General features: G+C 44.5%; 1 long non-coding RNA gene across 2 annotated transcripts; it reads left to right on the top strand.

Moving 5' to 3' along the window:
- Positions 1-218: 218 nt before the first annotated feature.
- On the top strand, positions 219-12,737 carry LOC132209412 (uncharacterized). 2 transcript variants are annotated; one of them, XR_009445511.1, is made up of 5 exons: positions 219-397; positions 2,089-2,243; positions 5,889-5,988; positions 9,288-9,334; positions 11,547-12,737. It is a non-coding gene; the product is annotated as an uncharacterized LOC132209412 (long non-coding RNA). The 2 variants fall into 2 exon arrangements; XR_009445510.1 differs by lacking the exon at positions 9,288-9,334.
- Positions 12,738-13,683: the final 946 nt, after the last annotated feature.

The raw sequence follows: 13,683 nt of genomic DNA, 5'->3' as shown, positions 1-13,683 counted from the left end.
AATCTTTCTCATCCAGTTCTCAGTCTCATTTGTCTCAAAGTGTCAGAGTCTGATGACAATGACAACAAAAAGCACTGCGCATGCTCCAGGTCACAATGGCGTCTGGTTGATTGATGTCAGTGTGGGACCAATAGGAATACAGGGTTGACGTGCATATCCGGGCGAACGTCTCTGCCCTTCTAACCAATCGGAATGAAGAGGGGGCTGGATCAGTGCAAACCACGTGATCATCCACGTGAGCAGTGCAAGTTCGCTGAGAAAAGTAGGAGCTGCAGATCCCCGAGACAACAAAGTGCAGAGCTGGATGAACACCGCAGGCCAAGCAGCATCAGTGAAGCAGGAAAGCTGACGTTTCGGGCCCAGCTCCTTCGCTGAGACCAAGATTTGTGCAATTGAGGTAAGAGCAGGACAAGAAGGCAAAACGGCAGAAAGCGGGAGGGAAGTGGTATTCGTATGGGCTTGGGAGTGCACGTCGGAAAACCTATATTTGAAACTCCGAGGCTCACGTTTGCAGAAAATAAATCAACGCCTCAGAAAGTGATAGGCCCGGTTGACCGCCACCATCTTTGTTGGGGGCAATGATCCGCGGGGCGCATGCGCGGTAGCTTTGAAATTTTGAGGGCGGAGGTGAAGCTGGGCGCATGCGCAGCCGCCTCTGGCTGAAAGTGAGAGAACAAGGTGTGGGGCTGGAGGAACACAGCAGGGCAGGCAGCATCAGAGGGGCAGGAAAGCTGGCGTTTTCGGGCCTACGCCCTTCAGAAATGGGGAGGGGGAAGGGGATTCTGAAATAAACAGGGAGAGAAGGGGAGGCAGGTGGAGAGGAGACATACAAGTTGGAGAGGTGGGGATGGAGCAGGTAAAGGTGAGTGTCGCTGGGGAGGGAGGGAGGGGATAGGTCAGTCCAAGGGGGACAAACAGGTCAAGGGGGTGGGATGAGTTTAGCAGGTTGGAAATCGGGGTGTAGCTTGATATGAGAGGAGGGGATAGGCGAGAGGAAGAACAGGTTAGGGAGGTGGGGAAAGAGCTGGGCTGGTGTTGGACTGCGGTTGGGGGAGGGGACGTTTTGAAGCTTGTGAAATCCACATTGATAGCATTGGGCTGCAGGGTTCCAAAGCGGAACATGAGTTGCTGATCCTGCAACCTTTGGGTTGCATCGTTATTGTGTTACAGGAGGCCCATGATGGACATGTTGCCGGTGGAATGGTACTGCAAGGTGCAGTTGTTTATTGCGAACTGAGTGTAAATGTTCTGCAAAGCAGTCCTCAAGCCTCTGCTTGGTTTCCCTGATGTAGAGGAGGCCACAACAAGTACAGCAGAGGCAGTATACCACATTAGCACCTGCATTCCCCATGCACACAGCCTAAAAGCCCGATGCTTTTTCTTGTCCTGCAGGTCTCTCCGGTTCCCCTCCACTGACCCCCTTGTGTGACTAAGTGAACTCATCCTCACCCTCAACAACTTCTCTTTCAACTCCTCCCACCTCCTACAGACAAAGGGGGTGGCCATGGGTACCTGCATGGGCCCAAGCTATGCCTGCCTCTTTGTCGGTTATGTGGAACAATCTCTCTTCCATACCTACACTGGTCCTGAATCCTACCTCTTCCTCCAGTTCATGGATGACTGTATCGGCACTGCCTGCATTTTGAGTCTGGACCCTTCTTCAGAAATGAAATGAAATTACGCAGAGCAAATTCAAACCAAGAGAAATGTTTGTTTCTTTTGGATTTCTTTCCCAGAGTCTGGAATCATAGCAGCTAGCACTGCTAACTTAGTTCTGTGCTTCCTGATCACATCTTTGGTGTCTAATCTCTTCAGTCTCTGATGATGGATATATTTGATCTCTGTAGTATTTTACTGTTATTTTCTTATACCTATTGTAACTGAATATTCCACTGCTGTCCACCCCCTAACTGTGTGCTGCTCAATTACCAGATTAATTTTTGAATGGCGTCTTTCAAAGTCACGCAATATTTTCCCAGAAAGAGAGTGCATTTTTCTTCCATTTCAGACCACCAAATACTACAGCTTTTTTATTCTGTCGTTCATTTTTGTACTTCTGCAACATTTACACTGTTTCTCCTTCCACAGATACCAGCGATCGTTGCCAAAGCCCTGTTACTTGTGGAGAAGGTCATGTTTAACTTCTGTGTGCTGCTGCAGTTCATATGATGAAGGTGCTCCCACAATGCGGTCATTTGAGAAGTTACAGATCATTCATCGAGCGATACTGAAGAGCTGATGGTGTATGTCCAAATCAACAAACTATATTTATTTTTATCTTGTTTATAATTTCACAAAAATATTATCAAGAACCTTTTGATGTAAGGCCTATTAGGTTCGGTCACCATGAACATTACCAAATTATCAGGTTTTCATGACTATCTTAAAGAAGGAGAACAAACCTGAGAGGTTTATCATAGGAATTCCAGACCATGTTGCCTGGCAACTGTAGAAACAGCCTCCAATAGTGAAGCAATGATTGAACACATTGACAATTCATTTACTTTCAGACTCCAACAGAGTCTCGAAGGTTGTGTGGTGCAGGGAAACAGGGATTGTCGCGGCCAGGAATTAAATCACGGGTGAGAATTTTAAATTGTTGCTCATAAATAGGAGCCTTTGTGCGTCAGGGAGTACAGCAGTGATGAGTGAACAGGTTTTGGTACGAATGAACATGTGCGCAGCAGAACTTTGTGTATTCTTGAGATTACAGGGGCGTTGGATGTGGGAGGTCAACTGGGAGTGAGTTTGCATAGTTAAGTCTAGAGGTAACGCAGAAATAGATGAGAGGTTCAGCAGATGAGCTGAAACTAAGGTGTCATTGTCACTGAAGTGGAACAAAATGGTTTTTGTGGAGGACTCTGTTGCCTTCACCTCACTTCAGGAATTCACATGTTTGTGAATTTGTGGATGAAGTCTGTAATAAGATCAGGAACTGAGTGCCTGGCGTGACCCAAACTGGGTGTCACTGAGCAGGTTATAGCTGAGTAAGTGCTGCTTAATACCACTGTTGTCAACACCTTCCATCACTTCTCCGATGATAGAGAGTAGATTGCTTGAGGCGAAATTATTCGGGTTGGATTTGCTCTGTATTTTTGTGCTGAACAGACCTGGGCAGTTTTCCAAATTGTCAATAGATGCCAGTGCTGTAGCAGTACTGAAACAGTTTGGCTTGGCAGGTAGCAAGCTGTACAGCACAGGTCATCGGCACTGTTGCCAGGGCCCATAATCTTTGCTGCACTATTCCTCCATTTTATTAATATCATTTGAAATGAATCAAATTCGATGAAAACTCACATTTGTGATCTTGGGGACCTCTGGAGAAGGCTGAGATTTATCATCCAATTGGCACTTCTGGCTGAATATCCCTGCAAATGCAGCAGTCTTGTTTTGTGCGTGGATAGGTTGGGCTCCGCTGTCAGTAAGGATGGGGATTTTTTTGACATGCTTCCTCCAGTTTAATTGCCCATCACCGTTCGCGACTGGGTGTGGCAGAACGACAGAGCTTAGATCTGATCTATTGGCTATGGGATGGCTTAGCTCTACGTCTTGCTGCTTTTGCTATTTGGCATGCAGATAGTCCTGTTGGGAAGTTTAACCAGGTTGGCACCTTATTTTTAGGTATGCCTGATGCTGCTTTTGGCATGCCCTCCTATACTATCCATTCAATCAGTGTGGTTCTCCTGGATCAACGGTCATGGTTGAGTGCGAAATATGCTGGCCCATGAGGTTACAGATTGTGCTGGAATGTTCTGCTGCTGTTGATGCCCCACAAAGCTTCATAGATGTTTGGTTTTGAGCCCCTAAATCTGTTCCAAGTCTGTCCCACTGAGCCGATGTTAGTGCCACTCAACACAATGGAGGGTATTATCAAGTTTAAGATGAGGCTTAGTCTCCACAGGACTGTGCGGTCGTCGCTGTTATCAATTCTGTCACAGACAGATGCATCTGCAGCTGGGAAATTCGTGACAATGAGATCTGCTATGTTTTTCCCTACTGTTGGTTGTGGCAGCACCTGCTTCAGTCCCAGCCAAGTAGTGTTTTTTTTTCCTTTAGGACCCGACCAGCCTGATTGGTAATCCTGCTGTGAACTACTGATGGTGGGCATTGAGTACACTTATTGCCATTTACACTCAGTGCTTACACCAATTGCGGTTCAACATGTAGTTTTTTATTAAAATACTCTCTTGGGATGTGGAAGTCGCTGGGCTGACTGGCATTTATTGCCCATCCCTAATTTTCCTTCAGGCAGTTAAGAGTCAACCACATTGCTGTGGGTTTGCAGTTACCTGTCATGCAGATCAGGTAGGGATGGCAGATTTCGTTCCCGAAAGCATATAAGCGAACCCAAATAATCAGCAATGGTTTCATGGTCATCGTTCGACTATTAATTCCAGATCATTATTTAATTCAAATGCCACCATTTGCCATGGCAGGATTCGAACCCAGGTCCCCGGAATGGTGTCTGGGCCTCTGGATTAATAATCTAGCGATAATACTGTTGCCACTTTATCAACTGAGGGAGGATGGTCCATGGCATTCAGCAGGAGCCATGAGTCTTCCAGGCGTCAGCGTCAGAGTCAATGTCCTACTCCCAGGTCAATTACTGCGATCAGAATAGCACTGTGCTGCCACGTCTGTCCTGCTCCTTGGACAGGCCTTCACCTAAGGACCATGATGGTGGTGTGTGTCACTTGTCTATGAGGTAGATTCTAAGCATATGACGCTGTTCCTTGCCTAGTCTTTGAGCCATCTCTCCAAATTGTGCCACTCGCCCCCGATATTAGTAAGGAGGAGTTTGTGGAGTCGATAGAGCTGATTCTGCAGTTGTCTTTCCTCGTGCCTTGGCAGATGCCAAGTGGTCCACCCAGCTTCATCCTTTGTTGAGACTTTGCAGTGATTTGTAACTGAGTGGCTTGCTGAGGTTGGCAAATTTCTTTCCCTGAAGGACGTCAGGCTTTCTTTTTCTTTTTCTTCTTTCTTTTTCTGCCAAAGGCAGTGGTTCCATGGCATCAGTTGATTCTTAATTCCAGTTTTTTTATTGAAATCGAAGTCCACCATCTGCTGAGATGGGATTCAACCCCAGACTTCTGTTGTACATTTTAGTATTCTGGATAAAAGTTAATTCATCAGGTTTGTTCATTCAGTTTTGAATATCTCTAACACAGGCATTGTTTTATTTTGCAAACCATTGTCCATCAGCCTGTCTCTTCCATCCTCCCCTCCAACAACAAGTGAGGGAGACACATAGAAACTCCATGTCATTCAGATTGAGACAATCCAAATCGGATGCCTCTGCTGCATCCCTCGCTTCCACTAGCCCACCAAACCAAATTGCCTTGCACGTTGCTTGTCGTTTCAGCCCCAAACTTGCATCTTTCTCCAGTCTTGTGTGAAGCCTTATCAGAGCTCATCTTTAATCCTTTGCCCTATTCCTGCTAAACCACAAACATTCTAAGTCTCTCTTATTTCTCCTCCTCCTCCTCCTCCTCCTTATTGCCTCTTCCCCCATGCCAGTTCAGATATTGTCCTTGTTCTGTCTGCTCCTCTTTTCTGGTGATGTCCATCTCATCCATTCTGTTTTAAACCAATGTTTGACTTCACTGTCATTGGAAAATCCCACTCCATCTCTATTCTCTCTTTCCTGTCACTAAATCTTGGCCATTCTTTGCCATGTGTCAAAGACCTGCAGTTTTGGTCAGTGACATGAAGTCCCAAGGTGGAAATTCCTAGAAACCCAAATAGATTTCCCTCTGAAACGATGACTGTCCTCCACAAGGGATAATGTGTAGTAGCGACGATGCACAGTTATCTTCGGCCAGGATGAGGGGATGTTGTGAATTTCTACCCGGACTGACAGTGATGGATGTTATGAATTTGTGTTACAGGATATTACAAGTGGACTTGCAGGTGGGAAACTCAATAATTGTAACACCAAACTCTGACAGAATTATTCAATTCATCAACATCTGGATATTTGCATTGTGTGTGAGTATTGTGTTCCTGCTCATTTCTCATTTGCCGTCTAAATTTTGTTTCTATTAAATCACCCCATTCTCTCAATAGATCGTCCCTAAAATTTCAATATATGTCCTGCAATCTTTATATGATCTGTCATGAGTGTACATTTTATCATGCTGAAGTGTTTCTTTTGTAAACACCTCTATCAAAGGTCCCCTCAAAATACTTAGTTACAAGGAGTGCAATCTCAGTTTCCCCAAACACCTGATTCCTGAATGACTGTTTGCTGTCTGTAAGGCACTCGTCTGGGTTGTGTTGGAACATTTTCCACTTCCCTGCATGAGTACAACCCCAACACTATTAGAAAAAGTGACCATCCCCCAGATGAAGCACTCTGTCAGAGTGGTGTCCCATCTACCACATTCAACATTTCCCTCTACACCACCGAAGGAAAGTGGCATCACTGTGCCAAAGGTAAAGTCACCGTAGTCCTGCCTGACCATAGGGCTGGTTTAACCTGAAGATTACCACACCCCAGGCGAGGGGAGAGGTTGAGAAGGAGAGTCCATCTATTGTAGATGGATATTCTCAATATGTACCAACAACGCCCAGGTCACATGAAAGAATAATGTAAAAAAAAAACAGCCCTAACCATGCAACTAAAAACCCTCTTACGACAAACCATTCTGTTAAATCTCCTCTGCCCCCTGTCATGGACCCTCCTGCCCTTCACAGTGTGTGGGGGATCTTTGGTTTGCACAGACTCAGCTCGTCTCTGTTCCTGTCTGTGATGTCATCATGCTGTGACAATGGCACTGAACCTCACTGTCTGTGAGGGTGGTAGACACAGATCCTCGTAGCGTTTAAGGCATATTTAGATGCACACTTGTGATGCCAACGCAGGCAAGTCTATGGGCCAAGTGCTGGAAAATTAGATTAGAATGGTTAGGTAGTGGTTTTTAACTGGCAGAGGCTGGATAGGCCGCAGAGCCCTCTTCTGTACTGTCGACCTCCGAGACACTTCAGAGAAGATGTCAAGCTAGAGTTCAAGCGATTTTGTTTTTTTCTTCAGGAAAGGAGATGTTAGAATAGATGACTCATAATTGGTCAATATTTTCTGGAGAGAAGTGAGGTATCGAGATGAAGTGGTTTACCAATAAATTCTGGAGCTTGATGTCCAGGAAAATGCACGTGCTCCCATCAAGTGGAGGAATAAAAATGGGTATCATCATACGGCTTGTATTAGAGGAAAGCACATGTTGTTGAGATTTGTGAGGCTGGAGGATATTAGAGACAGGAAGGGTTCTGAGACTGGAGACGATTACAAAAATAGGGAAAAGTGAGATTGGAGGAAGTTACAGAAATGGTGAGGATTGAGAGGCTGGAGGAGACCTCAAACAAAAGGAGGTTTGTGAGGGTAAAGGCCATGACAGAGCTAAGGAAGTTTATACGGGCTGAAGGAATTTAGAGATAGGAGGGTGTTGAGGCTGGAGGAGATTAGAGATAAGGAGGCTTGAGAGACTGGAGGAATCGACAGAGAAGGTGAGAGTTCTGAGGCTAGAGGGGGTTTCCAACAATAGGCAGGTCGTGAGGCTGGAGAGAGATTCCAGTGATAGGAAAGGTGGTAAGGCTCGAGGGTGGAGCCTGCATTAGTGCACGTTCCAGGATCATGTTCATGATATGGAGGGTGGTGAGGATTGAGGTATGATTCCTGCGATAGGGAGTTAGGTGAGGCTCCAGGGTGGATTATCATCTAAACGGCACAGTGGTGCACTTAGAGCACACGGAGTGCAGTAGTGAGAGAAAGTGGTTCACCGCCAGGTTCTCCAAATCAAATAAAAATGGACAATCAATATTAGTCCTGCGGCAAAAGACCACATCCTATAAGTAAATTACAATTATGATGGGTGATAATGGGAACTGCAGATGATGGAGGATCCGAGATAACAAAGTGTGGAGCTGAATGAACACAGCAGGCCAAGCAGCATGTCCTGTGTTCATTCACCGCAACACTTTGTTATCTAAACTTATGATGGGTTTCTGGTTTGGAGAGAGCTAACAGAAGCTCGGATGATTCTCCTTGGGGCTGATTTAGCAATGATTTAGTTGAGTAGTGGGTTTGTTTCCAGGATATTAGTTTGCAGAGAGAAAAAAAATTAACATTGTGGCAATGTTTGGTAACTGCAGAATACAACATTCAGATAATTGGCAAATAATGCAGAGTGAAAACTTGAAGATTACTTGACTCAGCAAGTTCCCAGGATCTGGAACAGTCTGAGTGGCAGCTGGATGCAGATTCAGCAGTTATTCCCAAAGATTTGGGATTTAACTTTTCAAGGAACGATCAAGAGGGCCATTAACAAATGGCAGGGGAATTGGGTCAGATTTGCAGCACCTCTAGAATGAGAGTGAAGCTTTTGTCAGGGTTCCAGAATTCCAGTAAAGTTAGATCTATGTGATTCAGGAAGAACTTGTTAATTGGAAACAAAATTGGTTGAGTTATAGGAGAGGCCGTGGTGCTCGAGGATTTTTCAGAGTGGAGTTGTGTGACCAGTGTGTTCCACAGCAATCGGTACAGGGGCCACTTCTTTGTTTCTCATTTACACTAACAATTTGGAAGAGAATTTAAGGGACAAGATTAGTAAGTTTGCAGATGATACTGAGTTGGTGGTATAGTGGTTAGTGAAGGTTATCTAAGATGACAGTGACATGTTAATCAATTATGTCAATGAGTTGAGGAGTGGAGGATGAAGTTCAACTTGAATAAATGTGAGACATTGTATTTTGGTAAAATGAACAGGGTAGGAATTACACAGTTGATGGCTGCACCCAGGATAGTGTTGTGGATCAGAGAAATGCTGAGATTCATGTACATAATTCTTCAAAGTTTATGGAGACAGGCAGATATGGTGGTTAATAAATTGTTTTGCACACTTTCCTTCATTGCTCAGACCTTTGAGTATAGGAGTTGGGATGATATGTTGAGGTTGTATTGGACATTGTTTAGGCTTCATTTGAGCTATAGTGTGCAGCTCTGGTCGCCCTGTTACAGGAAGGATGCTATTATTAAACTGGAGACAGTTCAGAAAAGACTTGCTGGGATGTTACCAGGAATGGAGGGCTTGATTATCAAAATAGACTGCCAAAGCTAGGATTGGAGCATCAGAGGTTACGGGGTAACCTTACAGATGTTCATAAAAACATGAGGGGCACAGATTATTAAGGGATTTTTTCCCGAGGTTGGGTGATTAAGACAAGGGGACATGTAAGGTGAGAGGAGAAAGACATATTTAAAAACGACATGAGGGACAATTTTTCTTTTACAGAGTGGTTCATGTGTGAAACGAACTTTCAGTGGAGGTGGTGGATGCAGGTACAGTTGCATTGTTAAAAAGGCATTTGAATTAGGACATGTATAAGAAAAGTTTACAGCAATATGTGCCAGATGCAGAAAGATGGGATCAGTTTAAATATAAAAGTTGTATATTTAATATACACTTCTAAATTGGAGTAAGGCCAACTTTGACAGTATTGGGCAAGAACTTCCAAAGGATGATCGGGAGAGGTAATATGCAGTTAAAGGGATGCTTGGAAAGTGGAAGGCCTTCAAAATTAAATTGGGAGAGTCCAGACACAGTAGGTTCCTTCTCATGTGAAGGGCAAGGCTGGTAATTGTTGGGTCTGTTGGACGACTGAAAAAATTGAGGCTGTGGTCGAGAAAAAGAAGGCAGCACATGTCAGGTAATGACAGCAGGAACTGGGTCAACCCCTCAAAGTATAAAGGCAGTTGGAGTATACTCAAGGGAAATGAGGATGGCAAAAAGGAGACATGAGCTATCTTTGGCAAATAGGGTTAAGGGTAATCCCAAGAGATTCTGACACTTCGTTTGGGACAAAAAAGCAACTAGAGAGAATACAGGGCCCTTTTAAAGATCGGCAAGGCTGTCTGTGTGGAACTGCAGGCTGAGATAGTGAATGAATATTTACTGCAGAGAAGGGGACGGAAGCTAGAGAACATGGAGACATAAATAATGAGTTGTGAAAAGTGGCCATTACAATTGGTGCTGGACATCTTAAAATGCATAATGGTGGATAGGCCCCTGGCACCTGATCAGGTGTTACCCACAAACTCTGGGAGAAGCTAGGGAAGTAATTGCTGGCTCCTTGCTGAGGTATTTGTATCACTGACACTAGTGAATTGCCAGAAGGTCCGGTGGCTAATCTGGTGCCATTCTTTAGGGAAGAGGCGGAGGACCATCGACCTTCGAGCCTGATGTCAGTGGTGTGTAAATTGCTGAAGGGGATTCTGAGGGACCGGGTTTGCATGTGTTTGGAGAAGCAAAGACTGCTTAGGGATAGTCAACATGGCTTTGTGAGTGGGAAATCTTGAGTAACTAACTTGATTGAGTTTTTTGAGGAAGTGACAAAGAAGATTGAAGAAGACAAAGCAGTGAACATTGTCTATATGGGCTTCAGTAAGGCATTCACCAAAACTCCACATGATAGACTGGTTAGCAAGATTAGAACAAATGGAATCCAGGGAGAGTTAGCTATTTGAAACAAAATTGGCTTGAAGGTAGGAAACAGGATCGTGGTGGGGGGTGTTTTTTTTTCTCAGTCTGGAGGACTATTAACAGCAGAGTGCTGCAAGGATCGGTGCTGGTTTCACTGCTTTTTGCCATTGATACAAATCATGTGGAATGAATATTGGAGGAATGGTTAGTAATTGTGCAGATGACACACATTGTAGGAAACAGCAAAGAAGTTTGCCTCCAAGTACAACGGGATCTTAATCAGATGGGCCGAGGAGTGACAGAAATCAGTTTAGTTTGGATAAATGCCAGCTATTGCATGATGGTAATGAAAATCAGGGCAGGGCTTAAACAGTTAATGATGAGGCCCTGGGAACTTAGGCAACAGAGACTCCTTGAAGGTGGATTGCAGGTACAGAAGTTAGTGGAGATGGTATTTGCTGTGCTTGCATTTATTGGTCAGTGCATTGAGTGTAGGAGTTGGAAGGTCATGTTATAGGCTGAACAAGACATTGATGATGCTGCTTTTGGAATACTGTTCAGTTCTGGTCTCCCTGCTAGAGCAATGATGCTGATTAAACTTGGCAGGGTGCAGAAAAGATTTACAAGGATGTTGGGAGTTTTGAGCTGTAGGGAGAGGCCGAATATGCTGGGGCTATTTTCCCTGGAGCATTGAAGGCTGAGAGGTTACCTTAGAGGTTAATGAAATTATGGTGGGCATGGAGTGAGTAGCTAAGGTTGTTTACCTGGGGTAGGGGAGACTGGAACTAAACACATTGGTTTAAGCTGAGAAGGAGTTTTTTTTTCAGGGAAAGTGGGTGGTGCCTGTGTAGAATGACCTTCCAGAGGAACTGGTGGAAGCTGGTACAATTATGACATTTAAAAGGCATCTGGAAGGGTATGTGAATAGGAAGGGTTTAGAGGAATATGGGTCAATTGCTTGCAAATGGGATTAGATTAATTTGGGACATATGGTCAGCATGAACAACTGGGATGAAAGGGATTGGTTTATGCTGTACAACTCTGACTCAGCTTTTTTTGTTTTCATTTCAGATTTCCACAATTTTACTTCTGCACTGTTCTTAACCTTTTGATCCCTCTGAAAGACTGAGTTACAATGCCTGTCCTTCCTCCCTGGCTGTCCCACCTCTCTTTCAGCAGTTTTGTGCAAATACTGACTGGATCCCTTACCTGGAGGATATTTATTTGAATTTGTTCTAATGATGATCCAGCATATTTCCCAAGTGTCGCTCCATAAATGTCCAGAGGATTTCTCCATTTCACAATCTGTGGTTGTTCTTCTGGTTTCTCACTCACTGCACTTACTTTCTGTTTGAAAGCTTAGTCTGCAATTGGAGAATTCAAACAGGTCCACATCCAGCTCTGACAGTCACTTTGTTTATCACAAACCAGTTACCTCAGGATTTTGAACATTGGAGGAAAAAGCAGCATTCACACTGGGGAGAAATGCACATGATCTGTAAAGAGTCTGTGAAGATTCATCTGAAATGTCCGAACACCAGTGCAGTGACACTGGGGAGAGACTGTGGAAATGTGCAGGTTGCAGGAAGGAATTTTTAAAATCCATCCCAGCTAGAAACTGACCACCAGAGTCACACTGGAGAGAAACCATTCACCTGCTCTGATTGTGGAATGGGATTCACTCAGTCATCTAACCTGCTTAAACACCACGGAGTTCGCACTGTAGAGAAACCATTTACATGCTTGAAATGTGGGAAAGCATTCACTCAGACATCTCAACCGCTGATGCACTAGCGAATTCACACTGGAGACAGACCATTGGCCTGTTCTGCGTGAGGGAAAGGCTTTGCTGACTCGAATTGCCCGCTGATACACCAGCGACTTCACTCTGGGGAGTGACCATTCATCTGCTCCCAGTGTGGGAAGGGATTCACTTGCTCACCCAACCTGCAGAGCGTTCACACTGGGGAGAAACCATTCACCTGCTCTAAATTTGTGAAAGCATTCACTTTGTCGTCCTACCTGCTCGTGTTCCAGCAGGTTCATACTAGGGAGGGACCATTCATGAGCTCTGAGTGGGGGGAAAGCATTCACTCAGTTATCCAAACTGCTAACACACCAGCGAGTTCACAAAGAAGCACAGTTGAAGGATTTTGCTGTCACACTCACAATCAAATGAACCATGGTGTTGGGCTGTTTGTACTGATGTTACTGATCCCTGCTCAATTAAACGTGCTGGTATTGCAGATAAAATGTTAATAATAGTTGTATATCTGTCAGGTAGAGCTTGGAAATAGTCACGTTATCATGACACATCGACACATTCACACTGACTAAAGACTATCCACCCGCACAGTATGTGAAAAGAGATTTCCTGGTTCATCAGGACTGGTTAATGAGCAGCAAATCTCTGAGTAACTGTTAAGTTGGTTTTTGATTCTGCTGTTAGCTATATCCAAACCATACTTTTTAGACTTGCTTCTGGAGATCATAGAATCCCTCCAGTGTGGAAGCAGACCATTTAGCCCATCGAGTCCACGCTGAACTTACAAAGAGTGCCCTACCCAGACCCTGCCTGCGTGGGTTTCCTCCAGGTGCTCTAGTTTCTCCCCACAAACCAAAAAATGTGCAAATTAGGTAGAATGACAATGCTAAATTGCCCATAGTGTCACGTGTGCAAAATGCAGGGTAAGGTGTGAGACTGGGTGCCATGCTGTTTGGAGGGTTGGTAAGGGACTGAATGGCCATCTTCCACACTGTAGGGATTCTATGATGATCTCAGTGGCCCTTTATTTGTTAGTTATGCCTGGTCAATATGTTTGCACACCTTTACAATTACGGATTCTATTGCTCTCCACAGACATGTTTCAACTACTAATACATATTAGTTTATTGGAAACAATCAAAGGAAAGTTTTTTTTAAAATCCAAACAAAAGATCGGGATGAGTCATGTACTATATCCGTGATAGCCGATTGGAAAAATGCAATGAAACCTGGTGACCTGTGAATGGGAAATGCAGTCTCTTCAGATCTTTACCAGGTGTCCATAGCAGTGACGGATCTCGTGATGAATACAAAAACCAAGACATTGTGTGATATCTAGTCTATATTTTCTATTTCGTCTGCTGTCCCTTACACCACATGTCAAGTTTGTTTTCGGAGGCCCTCCTGGACTTGCTGCAATAACAAGACACTTACCTGTTTAGG

The sequence above is a fragment of the Stegostoma tigrinum genome, unplaced genomic scaffold (genome assembly GCF_030684315.1).
Source record: "Stegostoma tigrinum isolate sSteTig4 unplaced genomic scaffold, sSteTig4.hap1 scaffold_92, whole genome shotgun sequence".
Lineage (NCBI taxonomy): Eukaryota > Metazoa > Chordata > Chondrichthyes > Orectolobiformes > Stegostomatidae > Stegostoma > Stegostoma tigrinum.
The sequence above is the reverse complement of the archived record's forward strand: the minus strand, read 5'-3'. Positions and strand labels throughout refer to the sequence as shown.